Consider the following 24,925-nt stretch of genomic DNA (forward strand, 5'->3'; position numbering starts at 1 on the left):
TCACCCACGAAAGCTTATGCTGCAAAACATCTGTTAGTCTATAAGGTGCCACAGGATTCTTTGCTGCTTCTACAGAACCAGACTAACACGGCTACCCCTCTGATACTGTCTATCTATGTTAGGTATTTATGTGGCTCCCATTACCATAGTATCTGAGCATCTCACAAACAATTAGGTTGTTATCATGATACCTCAGTGCTATTCCCCCATTTCACAGATGGGGTGCTGAGGCACAAGGAGTAAGGATAAGTGATTAGCCTAGAGATATACAGGAAGTCTGTGGCAGAGCAGGGAATTCGGTCGGAATCGTCTACTAACCACTAGACCACCCTTCCGCTCTAGCCCTAAATTGGGAAGCAAACGAAAGCTATGAAGGTTTATGATGCGCTTGGCAAGATGTTTACACTTGAGCTAGCCACATTCTGCTGCACATTAAGGTTTTGAGAGATGTGTAAGCTTTCCTGAGATACTGTATAGTGTTAGTATTACTGAACTGTATACGTCAGACAGCTTTCACCTTAAACAGGCTTTCCTGCCCTCTATGAAAGAGTCTGCCTGCAAGTTTTAATGGTGACATCACTGTTATTATTAATAATAGTATTTGTATTACAGAAGAGCCTACAAGCCCAAATGCGATGGGGGCCTGTGTTAAGCACTGTCCACATACATAGCAGGAGCCAGTTCTTGCCCTGAAGGACTTACAACTAAATAGAAAAGACAAGTGGAGGGGAAATTAGAGGTAATATGCCCAAGGTCACACAGTAGTCAGTGGCAGAACTGAGCAAAGAAGCTGCCTTATCCTTTGACCCCCCTCACATTAGTTGTTCCTCTTTTCTTTATAAAGTTGCATTCATTAAAGCTGTTTCTGGAATATTTTTAAGTGTGCATTGTTTATTCTAACCAAGTGGTTACATTGCAACTGGGCAGCATGTTAAACTTTCCCTCCATCTGCCTAAATGATATGACAGCATGATTCATTTGGGGATGAAGTTCCGCAGGTGAAGTTCAGGAAACTGTTCAGTAAGAGAGAGAAGCAGACCATAAGCATTAAAAAACTATATATCAGTCAGGGCTCTTTTAGCAGAATCCATATAAGACAGCAAAGATATTATTAGTAAAATAAGAAGTCTCAGCAGAAAATGTCCACAACCCGGTGCTGGTGATTTAAAAGTAGTCAAGGATTTAGCAAACGTTTTAATGTGTTAGCAGCAGAAGGTTTTACTGTAAAAAGTTTCTGATTTAGAGGGAAAGTCTGAATTGTTAAGATCGCAGAAATGACCAGTCTGGAGCACACCAGAAGTGAAGAAGAGAAGTTATTTCTGGCAAGGGAGGAAGTGGGTCCCAGAGAGAAACCATTGTCGCAGATTAAAGAAGGAGCTTAATTCCTGCTGTAGGGGCTATGCCTACCTTCACTACTTGAGGAGAGTCACACAAACCTACTCTTTGGGTTTCTATGAGACAAAGGGACTGCAATGGCCAGGGCATTTGTTGCAGGATGGCTTTGTTTCATAACTCAGCTGATAGAGAAGGGGAACTCTTACAAGAGTTCTTTAGCCAGGAGATGGTGCTATTTAATTGCTAAATTAACCCCACCCCTTAAAAATACAAGCCACTCCTGCTCAATTTGTTTTTAACAGGGAAGACAATTAGTGGGCAGTGCAGAGTTGCAGCAACTGGTGGCTGTATTCCTGGCAGTGTGAGGGTAAAAGAAAGTGCCTTCAAAATTCTTGGCTCCCTTTCTTAATTGTTCAGTGCACTGCACTGCACAATTGGTGGTTAATCATTCAATGTGACAACATAATTTCCTCTTACATCTCCCTGAAAGGGACAAAAAAAAAAAGTGGAAAGTTTGCCAGCATCATCTTTTCCTGAGAATAGTGTTAGCAGGACTGCCAGTAGCTCAGCTAGGGGAGGAACGCATCCCTGCAGACTATAAGATTCCTGGGTGGAGGCTTAGTTGCAGTAGTGCATGTTAATAGATATGCACAATGAGTCCTGATTGTGTGAGGAGGAGGGTATTCCACTAACTGGTGAGTAAGCTTTCATTAGGGAGATGCTAAGGGCAGGGTGGTTAAGGGCACAGCTCTGGGTTAAATAAAAGCTATATAGGCCAGATTTTTAAAGGTATTTAGACACCTAAAGATCCATATGGGTGTCTAACTCCCACTGATTCCTATTAAAAATCCCACTAGGTGCCTAACTATATCTTTAGGCATCTAGAAATCTTTTAAAATGTGGCCTTGACACCAATTCTACTCCCACCCACCATTGCAGGCACACCCCATATCGTTGCAGATGATTTTTTGAACAGTCTCCTGCTTTCCTCCCTGTTCATTCCATTGGCAGTCTAACATAGCTAGCCCTAGGAAAAGCGCATGTGCAGAGGGCTGCAGCTAGCAATCCACGTGCCAGGCTTCACTGTTCTGCCGACAACCCATCCCAGGGGTGTTGTTACTTTAGCACAAGAAGTTATGCTGAATGTAAACTTTTTTTAAAAAAAACTGCTCCACTCCACATTCTGTGAACCTGGCTTTTTCCAACTCTCAACTTTTCTTTCTGCTTATAAAATGCAAGCTGTTCCCCAATCAATTATTTAGAATGTAAGCAAAATGGAATTAAAAGTTGAGAATAAGCAGCCGGTTCCCATATTTATATAGCGCAACAAAAACATCACTGACAACTTCATTTCCTTGTTCAGGGGTTCTCCCCTCCTTTTTATAAGGGATCAGAGCAATTTCATTGATAGAGGAGTGTACATGACAAGTTCATCAGCTTGTGGAAATTGGTACAGTAGAGAGTAAGTGGCCAAGTCACTGACCAACTCATGAGATGATAATGTAATTCTTCTGTGTTGCATTTATTATATTTGGTGTTACAGTATCAAGCTGGGTTGGTGGAATTCTGTAAACAGTGAGACAGACAGTTATTTCCACTTCAGAAAACATTTCCACTCTTCTCCTTATGTAGTTGAATTAAACTTCTTTAATAAAGCAGAGTTTTCCCCCCAGTTCCCTTGTAGATTCTTTCAACTCTCTTCGAAAGTGACTTTTTTAAAGAAACATCAACTGTCCTTGTTAGAAATGGATGAAGTCAAAAAAGACAACTGGCAATGTAACTTGGATTTCTTAAACGCACTACTCAAGACAGATGGAAAGAGGAAAATGGCAAACTATTTTAGACCAACAGCAATGTCCATAAAGTGAATTTTCCATAGGACAAGAGCACAATTAGTAGGTTATAATACACTCCACAATAAGGAGAGCCCTACCTTGACTGAAAATTGGGGCCTGTGACCATGGACTCAGTAATCACATTGATTAAAGTGACAACTAGCATACTCTTAAATTATAGAAGCAATAAGAGCAACTTGGGTATTAGTCCTAGTACTCTTGGGGTTCAAGCTCAGAGAATACTTCCTTCTATGACTTTTCTAACCACTGCATAATTCATATATGTTCACTTTGTCCAAAAGGAATGATTGAACAGGGAAATGGCCAGTCTCCATAGAGGCAAAAATTGGTCCTGCTAGTGAAGGCAGGGGGCTGGACTCAATGACTTTTCAAGGTCCCTTCCAGTTCTAGGAGATTGGTATATCTCCAATTATAAATAAAAAAAAGGTGAACAACAGGTTTAGACCAGAGGTGCTTCACGCTGTGTGTGTTAAGGCAATAACAGATAGCAGTGAAGGTTCACTCCAGACAGATGTTTAGAGCCTGTCTACACTTGAAACGCTACAGTGGTGCAATGCTGCAGCTGCACCACTGTAGCACTTCAGTTTAAACAGCATGTACGCTAAGTGGAGGGATTCTCCTATCAGAGTAGGTAATCTACCTCCCTGAGAGGTGGTACCTAGCTCTGATTTTCCACACCCCTGAGTGACATAGTTACACTGACATTTTTTTGTGTAGACCAGGCCTTAGAAAAGATTAAAACGTATGCCAGAAACTTAAACCCTGACTGAGTTGTTCCAGAGTCGGTATTGCTTGTAGCTATATATTAATTATAATCTCTCCCAGGGAAAAAATGATAATTGGAACTTAATGTATTAAATGTCCCCAAAACAATACTGAAGCCATTTAAGACGACTTCTTCAGTTAAAAAAAAATATTCTGATCAGGATGGAGTGGGAATTAAAAAAAAAATCCAATGTATAACATGTGAAAATGGGGATGTTGATAGCAATGAGAACAAATAGGTAGTTAAGAAATGCAGACAATTGATAAAGTGAAGCTACAAGTATCAGAGGAAAAAACCCCTATGGCCAATATGGTTAAGGGCAATGAGAAGGAATTACTTAAGTATATCAGGAAACAAACAAAATCCTAAACAATATGATAGGGCAGGGGTAGGCAACCTATGGCACGCGTGATGATTTTCAGTGGCACTCACACTGCCCAGGTCCTGGCCACTGGTCCAGGGGGCTCTGCATTTTAATTGAATTTTAAATAAATAAGGTTTTTAAAATGTTTAAGAAGCTTCATGTTATATACAACAATAGTTTAGTTATATATTATAGACTTCTAGAAAGAGACCGTCTAAAAATGTTAAAATGTATTACCGGCACGCGAAACCTTAAATTAGAGTAAATAAATGAAGACTCGGCACACCACTCCTGAAAGGTTGCCGAGCCCTGTGACAGGGTGTGATACTAAATAAGGATGGTAAAATTGTCAGTCATGATGTAGAAAAGACTGAAGTATTCAATAAGTATTTATGTTCGATATTTGGAAATAACCAAGGTGATGTATTCATATCTTACAGTGATAAGAAAATAGTTTCTATTCCAAGAGGAAGGCAAACACCAACTATTACAGTTAAATATTTTGAAATAGGCAGGATCAGATAACTCCCCAGCCAATTTTAATACTCAAGTGCAAGTTACCGGAACCATTAATATTAATTTTTAATGAATTTTAGAATGCTGGGGAAGGCCAAGGGGACTGAAAAACACCTAGTGTGTTAATATTTTAAGAGAGTTACCTGGGACATTTAATTTACCATAGGCCATTGAGCCTGACATTGATCCCAGGAAAAATCATGGAAAGGCTGATATGGGAAACAATCAGTACAAAATTGAAGGATGGGAGCATAATTAAAACCAATCAACATGGTCATATGCAAAATAGTATGTCATCAAACAAAGCTGGTTTTTGTTTTATGAGATTACAAATTTGGTAGATTAATATAGTGACATAATACTCAGTTTTATAAGGCATTTGCAGAACATTCTGATTAAAAATTAGCACATACAAAATTAATGTAGACGTTAATAAATGCATTAGAACTGGTATACCAATAGATCTCAAAATTATAAAAGGGGATTCATCATCCTATGAGGGTATATCTAGTGAGGTCCCTCAGTGATCTGTTCTTATTCCAATGTTATTCATATGTTTATTAATGATCTGGAAAAAATTAAAAGCATTGCTAACAAAACTTACAGATGACAAATTGGTGGAGTGGTAAATAATTGAGACATGTCAATTATACATACCAATCCTTCAAACAACATGGATTTTATTACAGGAAAATACAAGGTCATACACTTAGGAACAAAGAAAGTGGGCCACACTTATAAGACGGGAGACAGTGTCCAGGGATGCAGGGAGGCTGAAAATGACTTAGGGCTTGTCTTTACTACCCCGCTGAAATCGATGCAGCCGCGTCAGTTTAGCACATCTGGTGAAGACACACGATATCAACAGGAGCGCACTCTTCGATGTAATTAATCCACCTCAACGAGAGCATCTCCAACTGTCATAGTGCAGTGTAGACACCACGTCAAATTGATGTAAATTACGTCGCTCAGGGAGAATTTATTTTTTACACCCCTGAGTGATGTAACTTACATTGACTTTAGCAATAGTGCAGACCTGGCCTTAGTTGGTGATGGTGGATAACCAACTGAACATTTCCTTCCAGTGCGCTGCTGTAGCTAATATAGAAGGTGAACATGATCTTTGGATGCATAAGCAAGAAAATACCAAATACGAGTATAGAGGTTGTTTTACCTCTGTATATGGCATTAATCAGATCATCATGGGAATACTATATCTGGTTCTGATATCCACACTGGAAAGATAATGGAATATTGAAATGGACTCAGAAAAGAGCTTCAAAGTGATCAGAGGTCTGGAAAATATGCCTTACAGTAAGAGACTTAAGCAGCTCAATCTACCAAGAAGGTTAAGACATTACTTACAATGTACAAGTACCTCCATGAGAAAGAGATTTCTTATAGTAGACAGCTCTTTAATCTAACAGGAAAAGACATAGTGGTTAAAGCTGAAGCCAGGCTAATTCAGATGGAAAATAAGGCACATTTTACACAATGAGAGTAATTAACCATTGGAATAACTTACCAAGGGTTGTGGTGGATTCTCCAGCACTTGAAAAATCTTTAAATCAGAACTGAAGAACTTTTTAAACGATATGCTAGAGCTCAACCAGAAGGTATGGGCTTGATGCAGAAGTCACAAGATGAGGTTCTGCAGCCAGTGTTATGCAAAAGGTCAGAGCAGATAATGATAATTGTCCCTTCAGGCCTTCAAATCTATGACTCTGTGAAACAGGAGCTGTAGGTATCCTTGCAGCACAGCAGGTAAAGTATGAAAAAAAGTTGGATGTGGATATTTGAAATCCAAACTAATTAGCCAAATATTAAATCTTGTGGCTGGACTAACTAATCCTCATAGGTACACTTCCTTCATTAAATAATCCTCCAATAAACCTGGAAGAAATTCTTGACCTAACTTTACATGTACTAGCCAGTTTGGGGATGGTGAAGTTATTGCATTTGCAAACTTTAACTGGCCCCAAGAAAGCAGGGTCCATGCTAATTAGTGCCCACTGGTCCCACAGAGCTATGGACTTTCCTATCCAAAGAATCTTAGGGTGGCATTACTGTAGCAAAGTTTGCATACCCTAATGTAAAATATAGCCTGAATTAATTGGCATGCTTTAGTCTATCTTAAACTATAAAAATCCCATATGAGAGCATTATCCACTGGTTAGGATACTAAATTAGGACTTGGGAGACATGAATTCAATTCCGTGCTCTGCCACAGATTTCCTGTGTGATTTTGGGCATGTCATTTAGCCTCTGTGTCTCAGTTCCCTATCTGTAAAATGGTGATATCACCTTTGGTAGGCAAATGCTGTTATGAGGATGAATGATGGGGAAGTCCTTTGAGATATATTGAGCTTGGTATTGTATTTATACTGTTCCTCCTTTAGCTGAGCAATAGCTGAAATTCAGAGCCTTGCAGTGTGACTTCTGTTCAGATGAGAAATCTGTGACAGTCAGGTGATTTTCTTTACGTAATTGATTTCTTTTCACCCATCCTGTTTCCCTGACCAGTGATGGGAATAAAACTGCATGCAGGCAGTTTTTTCTGCAAAAGCCTCAGCCCAGCCATCTCTGCCCTGTCCCAAAATACAATCTTCTGCCTCTGTTTCTCTCCAGGGACCCATGCTAACCCAAGGAAAAATGTGGACTTTTCGGCTGACTGCCCACAACAGTTTTTCCTGCCCTTTGCTCGTGAGTGTGAAGCCTGGTCTACACTAGGCGTTTAAATCGGTTTTAGGAGCGTAAAACCGATTTAACACCACAACCGTCCACACTAGGAGGAACCTTATATCGATTTTAATGGCTCTTTAAGTCGGTTTCTGTACTCCTCCCCGACGAGAGGAGTAGCGCTAATATCGGGATTAACATATCGGAATAGGGTTAGTGTGGCCGCAAATCGACGGTATTGGCCTCCGGGAGCTATCCCACAGTGCACCACTGACCGCTCTGGACAGCATTCTGAACTCGGATGCACTGGCCAGGTAGACAGGAAAAGCCCCGCGAACTTTTGAAATTCATTTCCTGCTTCCCCAGCGTGGAGAGCTCATCAGCACAGGTGACCACGCAGAGCTCATCAGCACAGGTAACAATGCAGTCTCCTGAGAATCGAAAAAGAGCCCCAGCATGGACTGCACGGGAGGTACTGGATCTGATCGCTATATGGGGAGAGGATTCAGTGCTAACAGAACTGCGTTCCAAAAGACGAAATGAAAAAGTATTTGAAAGAATTTCTAAGGCTATGACGGATAAAGGCCACAGCAGGGACTCAGTGCAGTGCAGAGTGAAAGTTAAGGAGCTCAGACAAGCCTACCAGAAAACCAAAGAAGCAAACGGAAGGTCCGGGGCAGGTCGAAAAACATGCCGCTTCTACGCTGAGCTGCATGCAATTTTAGGGGGCTGCGCCACAAGTACCCCACCCCTGATCGTGGATTCCGAGGTGGGGGTTGTAATCTCTGCCATGGCTGAGGATTATGCAGACGGGGAAGATGAAGATGAAGAAGAGGAGGAAGACCTAGCAGAGAGCACACAGCACTCCGTGAGCCCCAGCAGCCAGGAGCTTTTTATCACCCTGACGGAATTACCCTCTCCCAGCCCTCCCAAGCAAGTATCCCAGACAATGACGCCATGGAAGGGAGCTCTGGTGAGTGTACCTTTGTAAATAGCAAACATTGTTTTTTAAGCAAGCGTTTTTTAATGATTGATTTGCCCTGAGGACTTGGGATGCAGTCGCAGACAGTATAGTTACTTAGAAAAGTTTGTTAACATGTCCGGGGATTGAGAGGAAATCCTCCAGGGACATCTCGATGAAGCACTCCTGTAGGTACTCCAGAAGCCTTTGCAGAAGGTTTCTGGGCAAGGCAGCCTTGTTCCGCCCACCATGGTAGGACACTTTACCACGCCATGCATGTAGCAAGTAATCAGGTATCATTGTGTGGCAAAGCATAGCAGCGTATGGTCCCGGTGACTGCTGGCATTCAAGAAGCATCCGTTCTTTATCTTGTTGTGTTATCCTCAGCAAAGTGATATCGTTCAGGATAACCTGGTTAAAAATCAGGAATTTAATTAAGGGGGATGGCCATTTTCCTACTGGGTTCGTGGACTGCAGCAGCTTAAAAAAAAATCCTTTCCTCCACGTAGCCAAGCGGGGGGAGGGGAGGAATGAAATGCCGATGATCTTTTTTGTGTTTGGTCAGCGGGGCTTCCCCAAGCTACCAGCCACGCAGTGGGTGGGGGGGTGGGAAGGGTGTTGATTAGCAGGGAGCTAGCGTGGTATTAGCCATGCATTGGGGGGAGGGGTAAATCACTGCAGACGCCGAAAGACAGTGGCTTACCATGGCCGCATGCAAGCTGAATTCTGATGCCCGGACCTGTGTCTGTGAGATCTGTAACTCCAGAGCTGCAGGCACTCACTATTAAGATGAAAAATGCGACCTTGTAGGGAAATCACATGTGCTATGTAAGGTGAATAGCGCTGTTCACTGTGAAAGAGTATAACCATTGTTCTGTAAAATGTATCTTTCTAAATATTTCTCTCCCTCATGCAGCTGCAAATTTTTCAACCATCCCTCCTCCATCCCAAAGGCTAGCACAGATAAGGCGGAGGAAAAAGAAGACGCGAGATGAAATGTTCTCGGATATTATGGAAGTTACACGCAATGAAAGAGCTCATCTGAATGAGTGGAAGGACGTGGTATCAAATTACAGGAAAGAGGCCAGTGAACGTGAGGACAGGAGGGACACCCGAGATGAGAGGTGGCGGCAGGAAGACCGGCAGGAAAATCAGCGGTGGCGGGATGCAACTCTGGGGCTGCTGCGTGATCAAACTGACATGCTCCGGCGTCTGGTGGAGCTTCAGGAACGGCAGCAGGATCACAGAGTGCCGCTGCAGCCCCTGTATAACCACCCTCAACCCTCACCATGTTCCATATCCTCCTCACCCAGACGTGTAAGAACGCGTGGGGGGAGGCTCCGTGCACCCGCCCACTCCACCCCTGTGGACAGCCCAATCAGAAGGCTGTCGTTAATGTGAAATTTTTTTAATGGCCTTCTCCATCCTTCCTATCCTCCTCTCAAACCACACCCTTACTTCTCTCCCTCTTTTTATAATAAATTAATAAAGAATTCATGATTTTTAAACGAGAGTGACTTTATTTGCATAAGTAAGCTGTACTCGAAGGGGGAGGGTGAGTTGCTTACAGGGAATGAGTCAATCAAGGGGGGTTGGGTGTTCATCAACAAACACAGCAGTCACACTGTACCCTGGCCATTGATGAAGCTCGTTTTCAAAGCCTCTCTGATGCGCACCGCTTCCTGGTGTGCTCTTCTAATCTCCCTGGTGTCTGGCTGCGCATAATCAGCGGCCAGGTGATTTGCCTCAGCCTCCCACCCCGCCATAAAGGTCTCCCCCTTACTCTCACAGAGATTGTGGAGAATACAGCAAGCAGCAATAACATAGGGGACATTGGTTTGGCTGAGGTCTGAGCGAGTCAGTAATGTCCGCCAGCGCGCCTTTTAACGGCCAAATGCACATTCCACCACCATTCTGCACTTGCTCAGCCTGTAATTGAACAGATCCTGACCACTGTCCAGGCTGCCTGTGTATGGCTTCATGAGCCATGGCATCAAGGGGTAGGCTGGGTCCCCCAGGGTAACGACAGGCATTTCAACATCCCCAACTGTTATTTTCTGGTCTGGGAAGTAATTCCCTTGCTGCAGCCGTTTAAACAGAGTAGTGCTTCTGAATACGCGAGCATCATGAACCCTCCCTGGCCATCCCACGTGGATGTTTGTGAAACGTCCCTTGTGATCCACCAGTGCTTGCAGCACCATTGAAAAGTACCCCTTGCGGTTTACGTACTGGGTGCCCTGGTGCTGCGGTGCCAAGATAGGGATATGGGTTCCATCTATCGCCCCCCCCACAGTTAGGAAATCCCAGTGCAGCAAAGCCATCCACTATGGCCTGCACGTTTCCCAGAGTCACAACCTTTCGTAGCAGCAGCTTAGTGATTGCTTTGGCTACTTGCATCACAGCAGCCCCCACAGTAGATTTTCCAACTCCAAATTGATTCCCGACTGACCGGTAGCTGTCTGGCGTTGCAAGCTTCCACAGGGCTATCGCCACTCGCTTCTCTACTGTGAGGGCTGCTCTCATCTTGGTATTATGGCATTTCAGGGCAGGGGCAAGCAAGTCACAAAGTTCCATGAAAGTGCCCTTACGCATGCGAAAGTTTCGCAGCCACTGGGAATCGTCCCACACCTGCAACACAATGCGGTCCCACCAGTCAGTGCTTGTTTCCCGGGCCCAAAATCGGCGTTCAATGGATAGAATCTGCCCCATTACCATCAGGATCTCCAAAGCGCGGGGGCCCGCGGTTTGAGAGAATTCTGTGTCTACGTCCTCATCACTGTCATCGCCGCGCTGCCGTATCCGCCTCCTCCTCGCCTCGGTTTGAAGGTCCTGGTTCACCATATACTGCACGAGAGTGCGCGAGGTGTTTAAAACATGCACGATTGCGGTATTGAGCTGAGCAGGGTCCATGCTTGCTGTGTTATGGCGTCCGCACAGTTCACCAAGCAAAAAAGGCGCGAAACGCTTGTCTGCTGCTTTCAGGGAGGGAGGGGTGAGGCTGTACCCAGAACCACCCGCGACAATGATTTTTGCCCCATCAGGCACTGGGATCACAACCCGGAAATTCCAAGGGGCGGGGTAGGCTGCGGGAACTATGGGATAGCTACGGGATAGCTACCCACAGTGCAACGCTCCAGAAATCGACGCTAGCCTTGGACCGTGGACGCACACCACCGATTTAATGTGTTTAGTGTGGCCGCGCGCAATCGATTTTATACAATCTGTTTTGCTAAACCGGTTTATGTAAAATCGGAATAATCCCGTAGTGTAGACGTACCCTTTAATGTAGAAAAACCTCATTAGCTCCACACTCCCCGCCATGACACATGGTCTTGCCAGGTAACACCAGGTGCCAGCCCTCTCCTTTGCAACTATTTTTTAAATACACAAAGGAGCTTCAGCTGCATGCTTAATGAAGTCCATTTACTTTAATAAACTCTATGATCTTTTCTTCCAGGACCTCAAATGGCAGGCCATTAACATCTCTTCTATAACAATATGTTGCTCTCCACTATGTTACAATGGAACAGAATGAATTTATGAATTAATAATAGCCAAAAACATTTTTTTACTACCCAAAAGTGTGTTGGCTGATTCACAGAAGGCATGGAGAAGACCCATTGCATGCCCAAAAGGGCTTAAAATCTACATTCAGATGTGACTCAATAAGTGGGTGGTGACAAACAGTAGGAAGGGTACATGGATCATTTTTCCACAAAGGAAAAAGTGGCTAGAAATAAACACCCAGAGACTTTATAGATGAGTGACTAACAACAACTGCGGCTACGGTGTGCTCAGGGGATGAAATAACTGGAACTATGGCTATGTCTTCGCTGCCCAAAAAGGTGTGTTTCTACAGTAAGATACCTAACTTGAATCGGCTATTTCTCTGTAAAATCCTGATGGAGATGAGGTAATGCTATACAGCCCATCTCCATAGAGTAGACCTCAACTAGCTACATCAAGGTAAACACTACAGTGCCTGGTCTCCACTTGGATTTTTAGAGAGAGATCTCACCATGTAAAAACAGACTCTCTTTGGCAGTGAAAACAATGAGGAGTCCTCATGGCACCTTAGAGACTAGGTTAGGGGTTTGTTACAGGAGTGGGTGGGTGAGATTCTGTGACCTGCGTTGTGCAGGTGGTCAAGCTAGATGATCATAATGGTCCCTTCTGACCTTAAAGTCTAAATTTATTTGGGCATAACCCACTTCGGATGCATAGAGTGAAAAATACAGTAAACAGAATAGATATTATAGCACATGAAAAGATGGGCGTTGCCTTACCAAGTGGGGAAGTCAGTGCTAACGAGCCATAAGGCAACGCCCATCTTTTCATGTGCTATATCTATTCTGCTTACTGTATTTTTCACTCCATGCATCTGCTGAAGTGGGTTTTAGTCCACAAAAGCTTAGAGACTAACAAATGTATTTGGGCATAAGGTGCCACAGGGACTTCTTGTTGTTTTTGCTGATACAGACTATCACAGCTACCCCTCTGAAACCTGTTTGGCAGTGAAGACATTATCTTTAAGTAATATGAGAGCGAGCCTAATATTGGGGAGATAGGTACCTTAGAATAAACCAGCTAACACCTTAATATGAGACCAGATAACCTCTACACCAGAAAAGATCTTCAAACTAATCTTCTCTGACAGGAAAAGTACTGTTGAATGTGATGGGAGCAGATATTCATAATTTATTTTGCAGCTTGATGACCAGGGATAAAGCAGATGGCAGGTCTTTCTCTGAGATCATAGGGGTGCTATAAAATCTTCTGAACCATGTTGGATGAGGGAATGCTTCCATTTTTATAACTGGTATCAGAAGAAAAGTAGAAGTGCTGTAGGATAGACTAGTCTAGCAGAGTTTGAAGACTCTTAAGTGCTTTATGGCTGAAGGATCTCCTCACCCTAGTAAAAGGCTCCTAATATGTAGGCTCAGGATGGAGGTCAGGTTAGCCCTATCTGTATCTTCTTTAACTTTCGCAGTTAGATGGATATCCTCATATAGCCTAGTCAACACGGAATGTGTACTAATATAACTAGTTCATTTAGGCGTGTGATTTTTTAAAAAAATCAAAATAGTTAAAACAGTGCAACCTCTAGCGTGGATGCAGTTATATTCCTATCAATACTAGTAATTCCTACACTAGTATAGGAGTGCTTATAGCAGTATAGCTTATTCTTCCCTATAGAGGAATAGCTATACTAGTATAACTGTGTCCACAATAAGGGACTATTGGTATAGTTAAAATGATACAACTTTTGTATGTAGACTAAGTCACTCTAACCTATTCTCCTAAGTTGGGGCCAGATTGTGAACTATGTGGTCACATCAGTGAACAGTTACTTAAACAAATAGCCCTACTGAAATCAATGGAATTATCCAGGTAAATTACTGCTCCCCAGTATTAATGAGTTCATAAGCTGGGCCTTGGCTTTTTATGTTATTTTGGATCACATTTCCCCATATCAGAATCACCTCTTGCCTACCTAAGAGGTTCAAATGGCTGTTACATTCATTTGTGTTTTAACTTATTTTGCACAGATTTTATTAAATTATGATGTTCCCACAATGTAAATGCAATCTCATGGAAAATGATAATCTACTGATTATACAGTATAATTGTGTTAATTATACAGATTCTGCTACCCTTACTCACACTGAGTAGTATCCTACTTTTGGAGAAGGCTCATTGATTTCAGTGGGATTGGTCTCAGCTTACAGTTTAGGGTGAAGGTTACAAAATCTGGCCCCACTGTTTGAAAGCTGCGGTTGGTACTTAAGTGTGATTGTATTGTTTGAGAACAGAAATCTTGATGTGGAGGATCTGATTTTTAATTGCTGTTTCTTTGAGTTCTGATTTTTGTTCATGTGAATATCCGGCCTGCCAAAATTTACAAGCACAGCAATTTTATGTTTTGCAAGAAATCCAAGGCGTGGAGGTTCTGAACTACAGTATTATGCTAATTCACTTACCAGGATTCTTTAGCTTGAGGCACCATCTCATTTAGAAAAAAGGTGCAGGAATGTTGCTTCCTTGCCGTGTAATCTGACTGGGTTTGCATGGGCCTTCCAACATTTGATAAAAACGAATAAAACCCTGGAGACAAGAGAGGCTTGTGCTGTAAATAGCTTTTAAAAAAAATGGGGATTGTGCTATACATTTTAATTTTTTAATCAGTGGAAGGTTCAGGTTAATGATTCATATAGAGCTAGGGAAGTCTACCATAGATACTGAATTTTAGAGGCACTAATGAATCTGGTGTTCTCCTGGCCTTATTCCTGCAGCTGATGTTACACTGAAGTATCCAGAATTAGCCTTAGCACAGATGATTTTTATCATTAACTACTCAATTGTTAATTAAAAGGAGTAGTTGATATTCACTCCCATTCCTAAGTACTATACACATATACTTGTGCAGGGCTGCCCAGAGGATTCAGGGGGCCTGGGGCAAAGCAATTTCAGGGGCCCCTTCCGTACAAAAAAGGGGCAATACTATAGAATACTATATTCCCTTGGGGGCCCTTGTGGGGCCTGGGGCAAATTGCCCCACTTGCCCCCCAGGGCAGGCCTGCACGTGTGTATGCTGATTTTTTTCCTTCTTTTTTCTGCAGTGAGTTTATGGAGTGTGTCTTAATACAGAATGAATGGTTTCTGATACTGTATACTACTTTAAATATAACAAATCTACCCAGAATATAAATTAACCTCTTAGCATTAACCTTATATGCAGTATGTTTTTGTACCTATTATAGCCACAGTCCACGTTTTAGAGGCCTCATTGTGCCATGATTCTACTGCGCTATATGGTCACACAAACATTTTCAGCATAAATGCCCAATACCAGACAAATCTAATTGAAAAGCAGTATGCAATGACTAATATAAGAGAAGACACAAGCTCCAAAGAGCAAGGGCACTGTGAGTTAGCCACCACAGTTCTTTCACCTAGTCCATGTGGTAACTTGGGAAGGTGCTCATGGACCATAATGCCAAATTGGCATGCTCGTTCCAAGGGTATTTTACCTTTATGTGATAGTATTTTGCTACCCATTTGGACTCTCATTCCACTATAAACTTAATCCTTTCTGAGATGTGATGTGCAATGTAGATTTCAAGATGTCAGCTACATGGTCTATAAAATGCACATTTCATGTTGTTGCATTCCACAGAAGTTTGTCATTTTGTAGTAGGCATCACAGTAATCACTGTAGTCAGTGAGTGTACACTCTACCCAGGCACACAAAGAGTAAACTCCTAGTGGTAATACTCTATCGTTATTGTGTAGTATTTCTCAGTGTTGTGCCATCTTGGATAGAGATGAAGTATGGTTAAACTCTGGAAATTGATTCTGTAAGATCAGTTCTGTAAGAGATTTCATGTTGTGTCTCAGTATCTTCCAAGTCAAATTTGCTCAGTTCACAAATTACATTTATTGCCTGCCAGCCCTGAAAGTCTAGTTGTGGGTTTTGGACTGAGTTCCCCCTGCCCACCTCCTCCCGGCTCATGTACCAGTAGCAGCAGAGCTAGTTGGAGAAACTTCAGTGAACCATATTCTGTAAGAATGTGTTGTTCCAATAAAACTAAAATACATCACAAAATCAGTTCATTTTCACCAGGATTTATTTCCAGAAGAAAAACAGGGGGAAATATGACATTTTTGGAGCTAAACTTTTCAATTATATTATATATTTATATTTTATTATATTTTTATTTGTTTTGAATTGGCTTTTCTTAATTAAAAAATATTACAACACAATTTTTAAAAAAGTCAGAAGTGAAACAAAATGTGTCAATTTTGTCAATATGAAATGTTCCAATAGACCTTAAACTATTGTTTCCTCGCTTAATTTTCCTTCATAGGAAATTTCAAAATTCAGTTTTCATTCCTATTCAAAATGAAGCCAAATAAAAAAGGATTTGGGGATTTTGAAAAACAGAATTTCCAACCTCTATGTAGCTCTAATTACACAAAGTAGATGAGTATCATTACCCCCCATTTTACAGATGGGAATATAGAGTCAGAAGTACAAAGTCAAATCACAATTAATGGGGACATAGCACAACTTACAAAAAGCAGCAATTACTTGCATTCACTAGCTCTTTTCAGACTTTAATTCTCTAGGTCAAATTTGTCCCTCGTTTAACACTGTTGCAGTTAATGGAATTACACCAAGAATGAATTTTATCCCATAGGTTTTAAGTATTACCAAAATTCCTGTCCAGTTTTAAGGAATAAGGGGCAAATCCTTGTCTGACTTCAGCTATTTCCCATCGCAGACCCATTCTGCTGCATGTAGGTGGGAAGGAGCATGAAGGAATGGACACATTTTGAATGAATGAAGTGGCTTGCTTTTCTCCAGTGGCACTCTGGAGTGTAGGGGCATATAAAGGGAGTGAAAGGATATTTCAGTCACTCTGCATCCCAGGGTGGGAAGGATTTCTTCCTACTTTCCTTCTCTACATCTGTCCAACAATGTAGGAACAATTCCTCATGAAAAAAACCTATCTAACTGCTTACAATTTTTAAAATTTGGCTTTTCAATCAGTGTGGGGCAGATGTCTAGGATTTAACAACCACCAAAAATCATCTTAAAAGGGGATCAAATACTTTTTTTTTTCTGCTGTATGAGCAGAAAGGACAGATGGATTGGAGGGCACAAAGCCTGGGATATGGGAGACCCAGGTTTCCCTGCTCTGTCATGGATTCTGGTGTGTCCTCATCCTCAGTTCCTCATCTGTAAAATGGGGATAAATAGCACTTCCCTATCTCAGAGATTGTGGAGAGGAGATGGGTACTGCTGGGATGAAAGCAACTGACCATTAAAATGTCATGAAACATTACACCCATACAGATGTGTGTTGCAGGATACATAGATGTATATAGGCTGTCTGAGCACAACACCACCAGCACGCAGTTAATAACAATGGTATCTGGAATACAGCATTATTATTTCAAAGTTCAGTGAATTATTTTGTTATGCAATGTAAAACAGGAAAGCAATATGATAGATGGATAAATACTAAAGGGTTAAGTGTGTGATCGTTAAAGCTGGTGTAAGTATAATTAACTATAGTCATGTAGGAGTGCTTTTTGTAAGAGTCGGGATGTTAACTCTGGTGTTGAGGTGAAGAAGGTAATTGCCTACAGTAGTTTAAAATCCCTGTTGCTTCAAATAGATAAGGTGTTCTTCTTCAGTCCCTCTCCCAAAGCTGTCAAGTAGTGTTGCTGGAATCATTACATGGCTGTCATGTTCCAACCCCTGTATTTTACTTGTAAATGAAGTGCTCCCTCCATGTGTGCAGCCTTCTGGAAAGGACTTTGAAGCTTGTGAGTGGCTCTACATAAAATTAAAAAAAAAAAACAACCCGTGGCTAATGCTGTACACCGGCTTGACTGCTTGAAGGATGAGAGGGAAATGGAGGAAAGTAATAGAATAAGAATAAAATATAAGCATCCATCTTCCATAGTCTGTAGTGTAAAAGGATAGAATGTATAGTAGAACCTCGGGAATGGAGGTTGTTTGTAACTCTGGAATGTTCGTAACTCTGAACAAAACATTATGGTTGTTCAACTACATCTCCAGCTTTTCCCTCCTCCACCATCCCTAGTCCCTGCCCAGTGTTCAGATCTTGGGCTCACTGGAGGGCTTTCTGTGGGTCCTGTGACAGAGCTGTGCAGGTGGCTCCCCACTCACCTTTCTGTATGTGCAGGAGATTTGTATGTGGATTATTCCCTCTTCAAGAAGAAATGGTGTGGGAGTTATGGGGGAGAACACTCCTGCCACAGATAGTTGAGCTCTAGCTATACATGGTTTTCTTCTCATAGTGTATTAATATAGCAAAATATAATTTAAGTGGAGTTCAGTAAAACAGAAGAGAACAAGGTCCCAGGCAAATGCTTCAGCAGAGTTTGCAGCCTTCTTGCCTTTGAAGGGTTCAGTTGACAGATTATATTTATCATAGACTGCGTGGGAGGAGTCTTAGCCTTCTTAAACCTGAATGTAAGCACCTCAGATGAATCAAAGTCTACAGGTTGTGGCAGTTCCCTCTAAACCCTCATGGAAAAGGGCCTGTAGAATTAGAGAGAGGTGGATGACTTTCTATAAAAATTGTAAGCCAACCTATGGGATTCTATAGTTGGATATAATGCTCTATTAAATTCTATAAATTAGCTTAAATTCTGTAGAAAGGATATACTTCCCCCATCACATTTAGTAACTTTTGGAGTACTTTCTTTTGCTGCTTTCATCCCCATTAAACTCTATAGGGCAGATCTATCAAGCCAAGGTATGTAAACCTCCTTGAATCCAAGATGGATGACAATGGCCAGTGACACTGACAGACTCTGCCAGTAGTGTGTAACCTATTTGAACCTGAGCAGTCTGTCTGATAGAGCTTCAGAAACTCCAGCAATACACCCAGGTGCCAGCAGATTATCTACGTTCCAGCAGATCATCAGGTAGAGTTCTCAAAGATACAAATATTTGTAACAAATAATGGCCAAATTAACCACTCAGGCATCAAAGACACTAGTTCGATTGAGACAGACAAATGAAAGTTAAGAGATTTTTTTAGGGCCAACTTTTTTTTTCCCCTTCAAATTCTCATATCTTTTGGAAAAAAAGCAAAAAAAAAAAAAAAAATAAGAAAAAGAAGGCTTGGGTAACTGAACTCTAAATTACCAAAAATAGTTATCTGGCACAAAAGCAGACAAGAGAAATTTTGAGGTGAAAAAGGAAGATCTTTGAGGAAGCTACAAAGTGTCAAAACTAGAATATTTTCAGCAGTTGTGAGTCACAACCTTAACTGTGCACTCACCACAAGACTCCTTAATATAATGAATGGCCTCTGAGATCAGCAAATAGAGGGTTGGTGGATGTGTATTCAAATACCCTTTCCTCAGAATGTTATATTAATGCTGTGTTTGCTTAAGACTGAGAGCTACAGAGAAGGAGGGATACAGCCACTTCTTTGGCACACAGAGAAAGATACTCACGTCCTCCACTTCCATTTCCAATTTTACACATGAGGAGCAGGATCCTCTGCCCTCAAACTATGATGCCTCCATCATCAAATCCAAACAATCTGTGTTCACAGGCATGGAAAGAAGCCACATACTACGGAACATATACCCCAGTTCCAAACTGGGCTGTGTTTGTGGGGGGAATTCCCAACCAGCTCTTTTCCATGTTCCATCGACAACACCACCTTCGAACCCAAAACCTGGCTCTATCTGTCACAAGGGAAATCCACACTCATCTCCTCTTCCTTTAGGCCCCTCCAAGTTATGGCCATGAGGATAAAACTCCCAAGATGACTATGATGCTATGATATGGGTTTGGTACAGGGGTAACTGGGTAGAATGTAGGGCCTGTGTTATACAGGCAATCGGACTAGATGATTTGATGGTCCCTAATGGCCTTGGAAACTATCACTATAACTCATCTCCTTTCTGATAGCTTGCTTGGTCAGAACCGGGCAAGCACAGTAGCACCATGCTGCCAGTGCTGAGAACTGGCATCAAAGTCCTTCCAGGATACAGTTACTTACTAAACATGTTTGATACTCTTCTCTGATCCCTCTTCGATATGTCTATACCTTTCTTATGCTAAGGATCTCAGAATTTAACTGGATATTAACTGGGTATTATAGCTATAGTCTCATAGGAAGTCTGAAGCTTTAGCCTGCAGAGGATAGGTAATAATTAAAACCACATGTTGAATTCAGTTATGCTTTTAGTTATGATCAATAGCAAGGTATCGCTACAGCCTCAAATATTATAGAGTAAATCTCTGGCAATTTTCAGAGTAAATTAATAGTATCCTGAACAGGTGGAAAGGCCAGTGCATCTCCCAGTTATTTATTCCAAGCAGTCCTGGCCTCCAGTCCTAACAAAATTCTAGCAAAACAAGACAAGTTTATCTAGAAATGGAGGTATTAATGGGAGCCTGTCAAGATGGGAGACTGGCAACGCTAAGTTCTATTACTGGGCAACTGGTTATAGACTAGGCACAGCAAAGCTTAGAGCAACAATGGATTCACATAAAAGGCCTCCCCAAAAATAGATTATATTGAAAATTAAGGCTAAATAAAGGCTTGGATTTACAGCTCACAGGGATAGTCCCCCTACTCCTGACAGAAAACAGCCACAATCTTTTCTCGGAGAGTTTGTAGAGATAGCAAACCTCAAGAAGGGGAACATGCCACAAAGGGATAATAAAACTCCAATTTGTTTACACCTCCAGTAGACTCGCAGAACAATGCCTTATGACATCTACACCACTAGCAATTTTAAAATCAAGATTGGATGTTTTTTCTAAAAATCTATGCTCTAGTTCAAGCAGGAATTAATTCAGGGATGTCCTATGACCTGTGTTATGGAGGAGGTCAGTCCAGATGATCACAGTGGACCCTTCTGGCCTTATAGTCTATGAATATCTGCTTTGTCTTTTGACTCTGAGATGAGGAAACTGTTTAAGATCTTTGCATCTTCAGGAATGGAAAGAGATAAGGATTCATTGGTCATTTGGGGAGGATGGAGTACAATGTTAATAGAGAGCTGGAAATTGATCATCATTTATCCTAGAAGCTCTTTCTTCTTTTATTACAATATTTGCAACTTCCACACTTATAAAAAAGCTAAACCTTTATATCCTGGTCAGTAGAGTGTTGGATGGTGTGGAACAAATGAAAAATCCCTTACTCCAAAGACCTTCTCTCAAAACATTATGTAGCCTACAACTGGAAAAAGGAGCGGAGATGAAGTTGCTGTACATTTATGAGAATTTTTTTAAAAGTGTAGTGAAATCAGCTGGCAAGGAACATGGGAAGAGAATATGGAGAGAAATCATGCCAAACTAGTTTTCCCATCTATTATTTGTAGTATAGTAGTACCCATAGGCCCTAATCAGGTTTGTGCCCAATTGAGTTAGGTGCTATATAAAAAACACACAGAAAGGCATAATCTATGTCCCAAAGTGTTTAAGTGATATTAATGATAAATTACATCCATAGACTTCAACCCAATAAATAGAATGAGTATTTAATGTTAACGATAATAAATGCTGGAAGGGATGTGACTGGGGAAAATCCTCCATCCATTAATGGTGATTAACAATAATGTAGACTTTCATACCATTAGCCAGACATTCAAGCCTATAAATTCTGAAACTATGGATCCAGCCCTACAACTCATACTCATGTGAGTAATCCCATTGAATTCACAACTGAATAAGTGTTGGAGGATTAGGCTCGCTCCTCTCTCTATGGACCACCTGAGATCCAGCTGCTGCTGGGGTGAAACATAGCAACTGTCTAACAATGCTACACAGTAGAGGGTAACATGCCATGTAACAGGAAAATGCACAAAACTAAATACCTTGAGGAAATAACCCTTGAGCTCTGCTTGCTTTGTTTTTTTTTTTTTTTTACTAAATCAAGCCAGCAAAATAATTAGATTGAAATGCTATAGCCTAACAACATATTCACTGGCAAATATGAGGGACTTGGTTAGAAGATACCAGATGCACACTATTCAATTGGTTATTGTATCTAGAGTGTGGAATGTGCTACCAATGAAGAAAGTCCTCTGTGTGAGAAGTCAAAGAAACTTTCCATAGCTTGATGCCATACTTGAACTACAAAAATTGAAAAAGATCAGATTAGCAAAAGCTAGCCAATTCCGCAAGCATTTCTCATTTACAGTTTTTCAGATTTTTTTCAGGTAAGACTTATTTGATAACATGGACATCTGTCTTTGTAGTAGCAGAGTTTCTTGTTGGAACAAAAACAAAGTCTTGTCTACTAGTGCCTTAGGCTATGATACTTGCTGAGTAATGGATGTTGTACAATCTGTCAGATGCATTGCCTCCTTGCTGATGAAAGCTAGTAGGGAGGTGTTGGGGCCATAACTGGGATTCAAGCAGAGGACAGGAGGGAAGAAGAAGACAGTGTCTGTTTCTCTTAGGGCATTTTTTTTCTCTGCAGAGTTAACTCAAGAGCTCAGCACCTGGATTAGTTTTGTAATGTGGCTCCTCCCACTTGAGTTACGATGTGCTTACTGGTACAGCATTCACTGGAGGGGAGTATCATTAGCCTTCTGTGGACATATCCCATGGTTCTTGTGCTACAGTAAGCTGAGGTGCTCTGTGCTCATTTCCCAGTGAATTGTGGAAGAACTTCTGTCCTTCTGGTACACACAAGGGTGTATTGTGGGAAGGCACTGGGCTGGAGGACTATCGGCACTCAAGTGGTTTAGCCTGTGTCTTAACCTGCCCTTGTGGTAGGGATCAGCGCAAGGGAAAGTAGGTCCTAGGCTCAGTCTAACCCATACCCCTAGCCAGGCCAGTTAGCACTGACGGAAGCACCACTGAATTCAAGTGAGAGGGTTTTGTACATGGACAGGAGAGGGTTACAGGCAACCCCCGAGTCATAGCCCAAAAGGGAGAATGCCAGGGGAAGGAGTAATACTTTCAAAATAGAAGGCATATTTTAAAGATAATCATGCTGCTTAAATCATGTGACATTGTTTCCTAATTGAATTATATATTTCTTTTGAGATTTTTCATATTGAATCAGCCTAGATTGCTATTGGCAGACACAATTTGGACTCTCTACTTCGTTGGCTCACTGTTTAGCCTTCCTCCTTTATATATTGTATCTTTGCTCTTTTATACGACATGCAATGTGGGTGTAATGACGACATGAATGCAAATGTGGGTTCTCTGTCTGTGCCTCAAGAATGCTTCCCCAGGCTGTGCAACCATTTTATTCAAGAAAAATAAGCAGACTAGCACAAAAAAATTGCACGTACTCTGACAGCTGTAAAATCAGATTTCATAGATACACATATCCACGCTGTCTCTACTGGCAAAGCAAGGACCACAGTTTGGATAAAGGCATTCCCCACTTATTCTATGACAGGGTACTATAGAAGACATATTCAATGAGCAGACGCATATTCCTTTCCTTTGTAGAGAGAGTACATCACAGATCCTAAGGCGGTGATAAGGTTAAATTACTATAATAGGAGAGGGATAAAGAGAAAACTAGATCTAAAGTGTTGGAGTGTTTCTCACACAATGAAAGAGATATTTAATTGCTGCATGCAGAACTGCATGTTTTTTCAGTCTGACACAAGGAATAGCTTTATGATCAGTTAAAACTCAGAAGCCCTTCCTCCGGCAAGACTCCCCTCGAAGCCTTTGTTTGAACAAGGACAGAATGGGGAAGGTAACTAAATGACTTTATTCTACAAAGTAGGAAAGTGCACATCAAATAGATGTCAAAAATTAGCTCTTACCCCAAACTTGCTTTGTTCTTGCCAATTCTCAGATAATGGTATTTAAATATTCAACTATCACATTCCAATAAGGCACAAAAATAAATAGATCTCTGGACCAGGTTCAGTTATTTTTTATGAATAATATTGGAAATATGGAGAACATTATAAACCCATGGAATCATTTAATGGGGCTGCTTATGGCTCATCTTTATAAAAGATTGTGCTTCTCAAATTATTTCAGTTCTTTGACAACATTTTTCAATGGGTAGGTAAGGAAACATGCAATAGCAGAGACTGCCAGTTTCACTGTAATAGCTCTCTCTCCATCCCCTCTTCCACATACAGCATACATCTCCAATATGTAGATCAAACTGATGACATTTTGACTTAGGGAAAGTGCTATTTAAAGGAATCAGCTTGAGGTGAAATGTTATCAAATAATGAGGTGCAAATGTCAATATTTAATGGCTTACAGTCTTAGGAACCACTAAACATTTAGTGAGGCTTACATGTAGGGGGTATGTTACCAGTTTGTAAGAAATAAACCCACCTATTGGTAGAATCCTATAGCCCTATTAAGTGAATAGGTTCCTACAGCTCTGCTGTGAAGCAAATGGTTTCAGAAGGGAATTAGCTTTACTGAATTGTATGTAATTTGGGAGGAGTAACAGTTGGTATGCAGGAGTGGAGCAAACAAATTGAAAATGATTGAACTAAATGGACAAATGAGTGACCCACAAACCAAACTATGGAAGTGCAGATGAATACTCTACTATATGGGCTATTTTTTTTTTAGTGTTATCAAGAGAATTCACTTGGTTTGGAGGTTTCACTTTTCCTCGGAGCCTTGTGTATTTTTAGGTAATCTCAGAGAGGGATAGCTGATCTGGGCTCCACTAAGCCAAAATTATACCTTAGTAACTCATTTCAAAGTTTACAGACCTAGTGTATAGCTTAAAAAAGAATTCCCTTTTAAATTTCTGGTTACATTGAGATATTTGAAACAATACACACTTACAGTACATAGACTATTACTGACTGATCATCAAAACAACCAGCTAGCATAAGAGCAATCCCTCAAAGAAGTTGTGGGGGAAGGGAAAGAAAGAGGAGGAGGAGGACGACGAGACGCTCCTTCTTCCACAATACCCCAAAAG

At 41.3% G+C, this 24,925-nt stretch overlaps 1 long non-coding RNA gene across 1 annotated transcript in view; it reads right to left on the reverse strand.

Moving 5' to 3' along the window:
• The window catches only part of LOC123363718, a 45,828-nt gene that overhangs the window by 11,612 nt on the left and 9,291 nt on the right, over positions 1-24,925 (reverse strand). The window contains exon 2 of the long non-coding RNA XR_006576872.1: positions 14,459-14,582. This is a non-coding gene — a long non-coding RNA (uncharacterized LOC123363718). The remainder of the gene's footprint in view (positions 1-14,458; positions 14,583-24,925) is intronic.

The sequence above is a fragment of the Mauremys mutica genome, chromosome 1 (genome assembly GCF_020497125.1).
Source record: "Mauremys mutica isolate MM-2020 ecotype Southern chromosome 1, ASM2049712v1, whole genome shotgun sequence".
Classification (NCBI taxonomy): Eukaryota; Metazoa; Chordata; order Testudines; family Geoemydidae; genus Mauremys; species Mauremys mutica.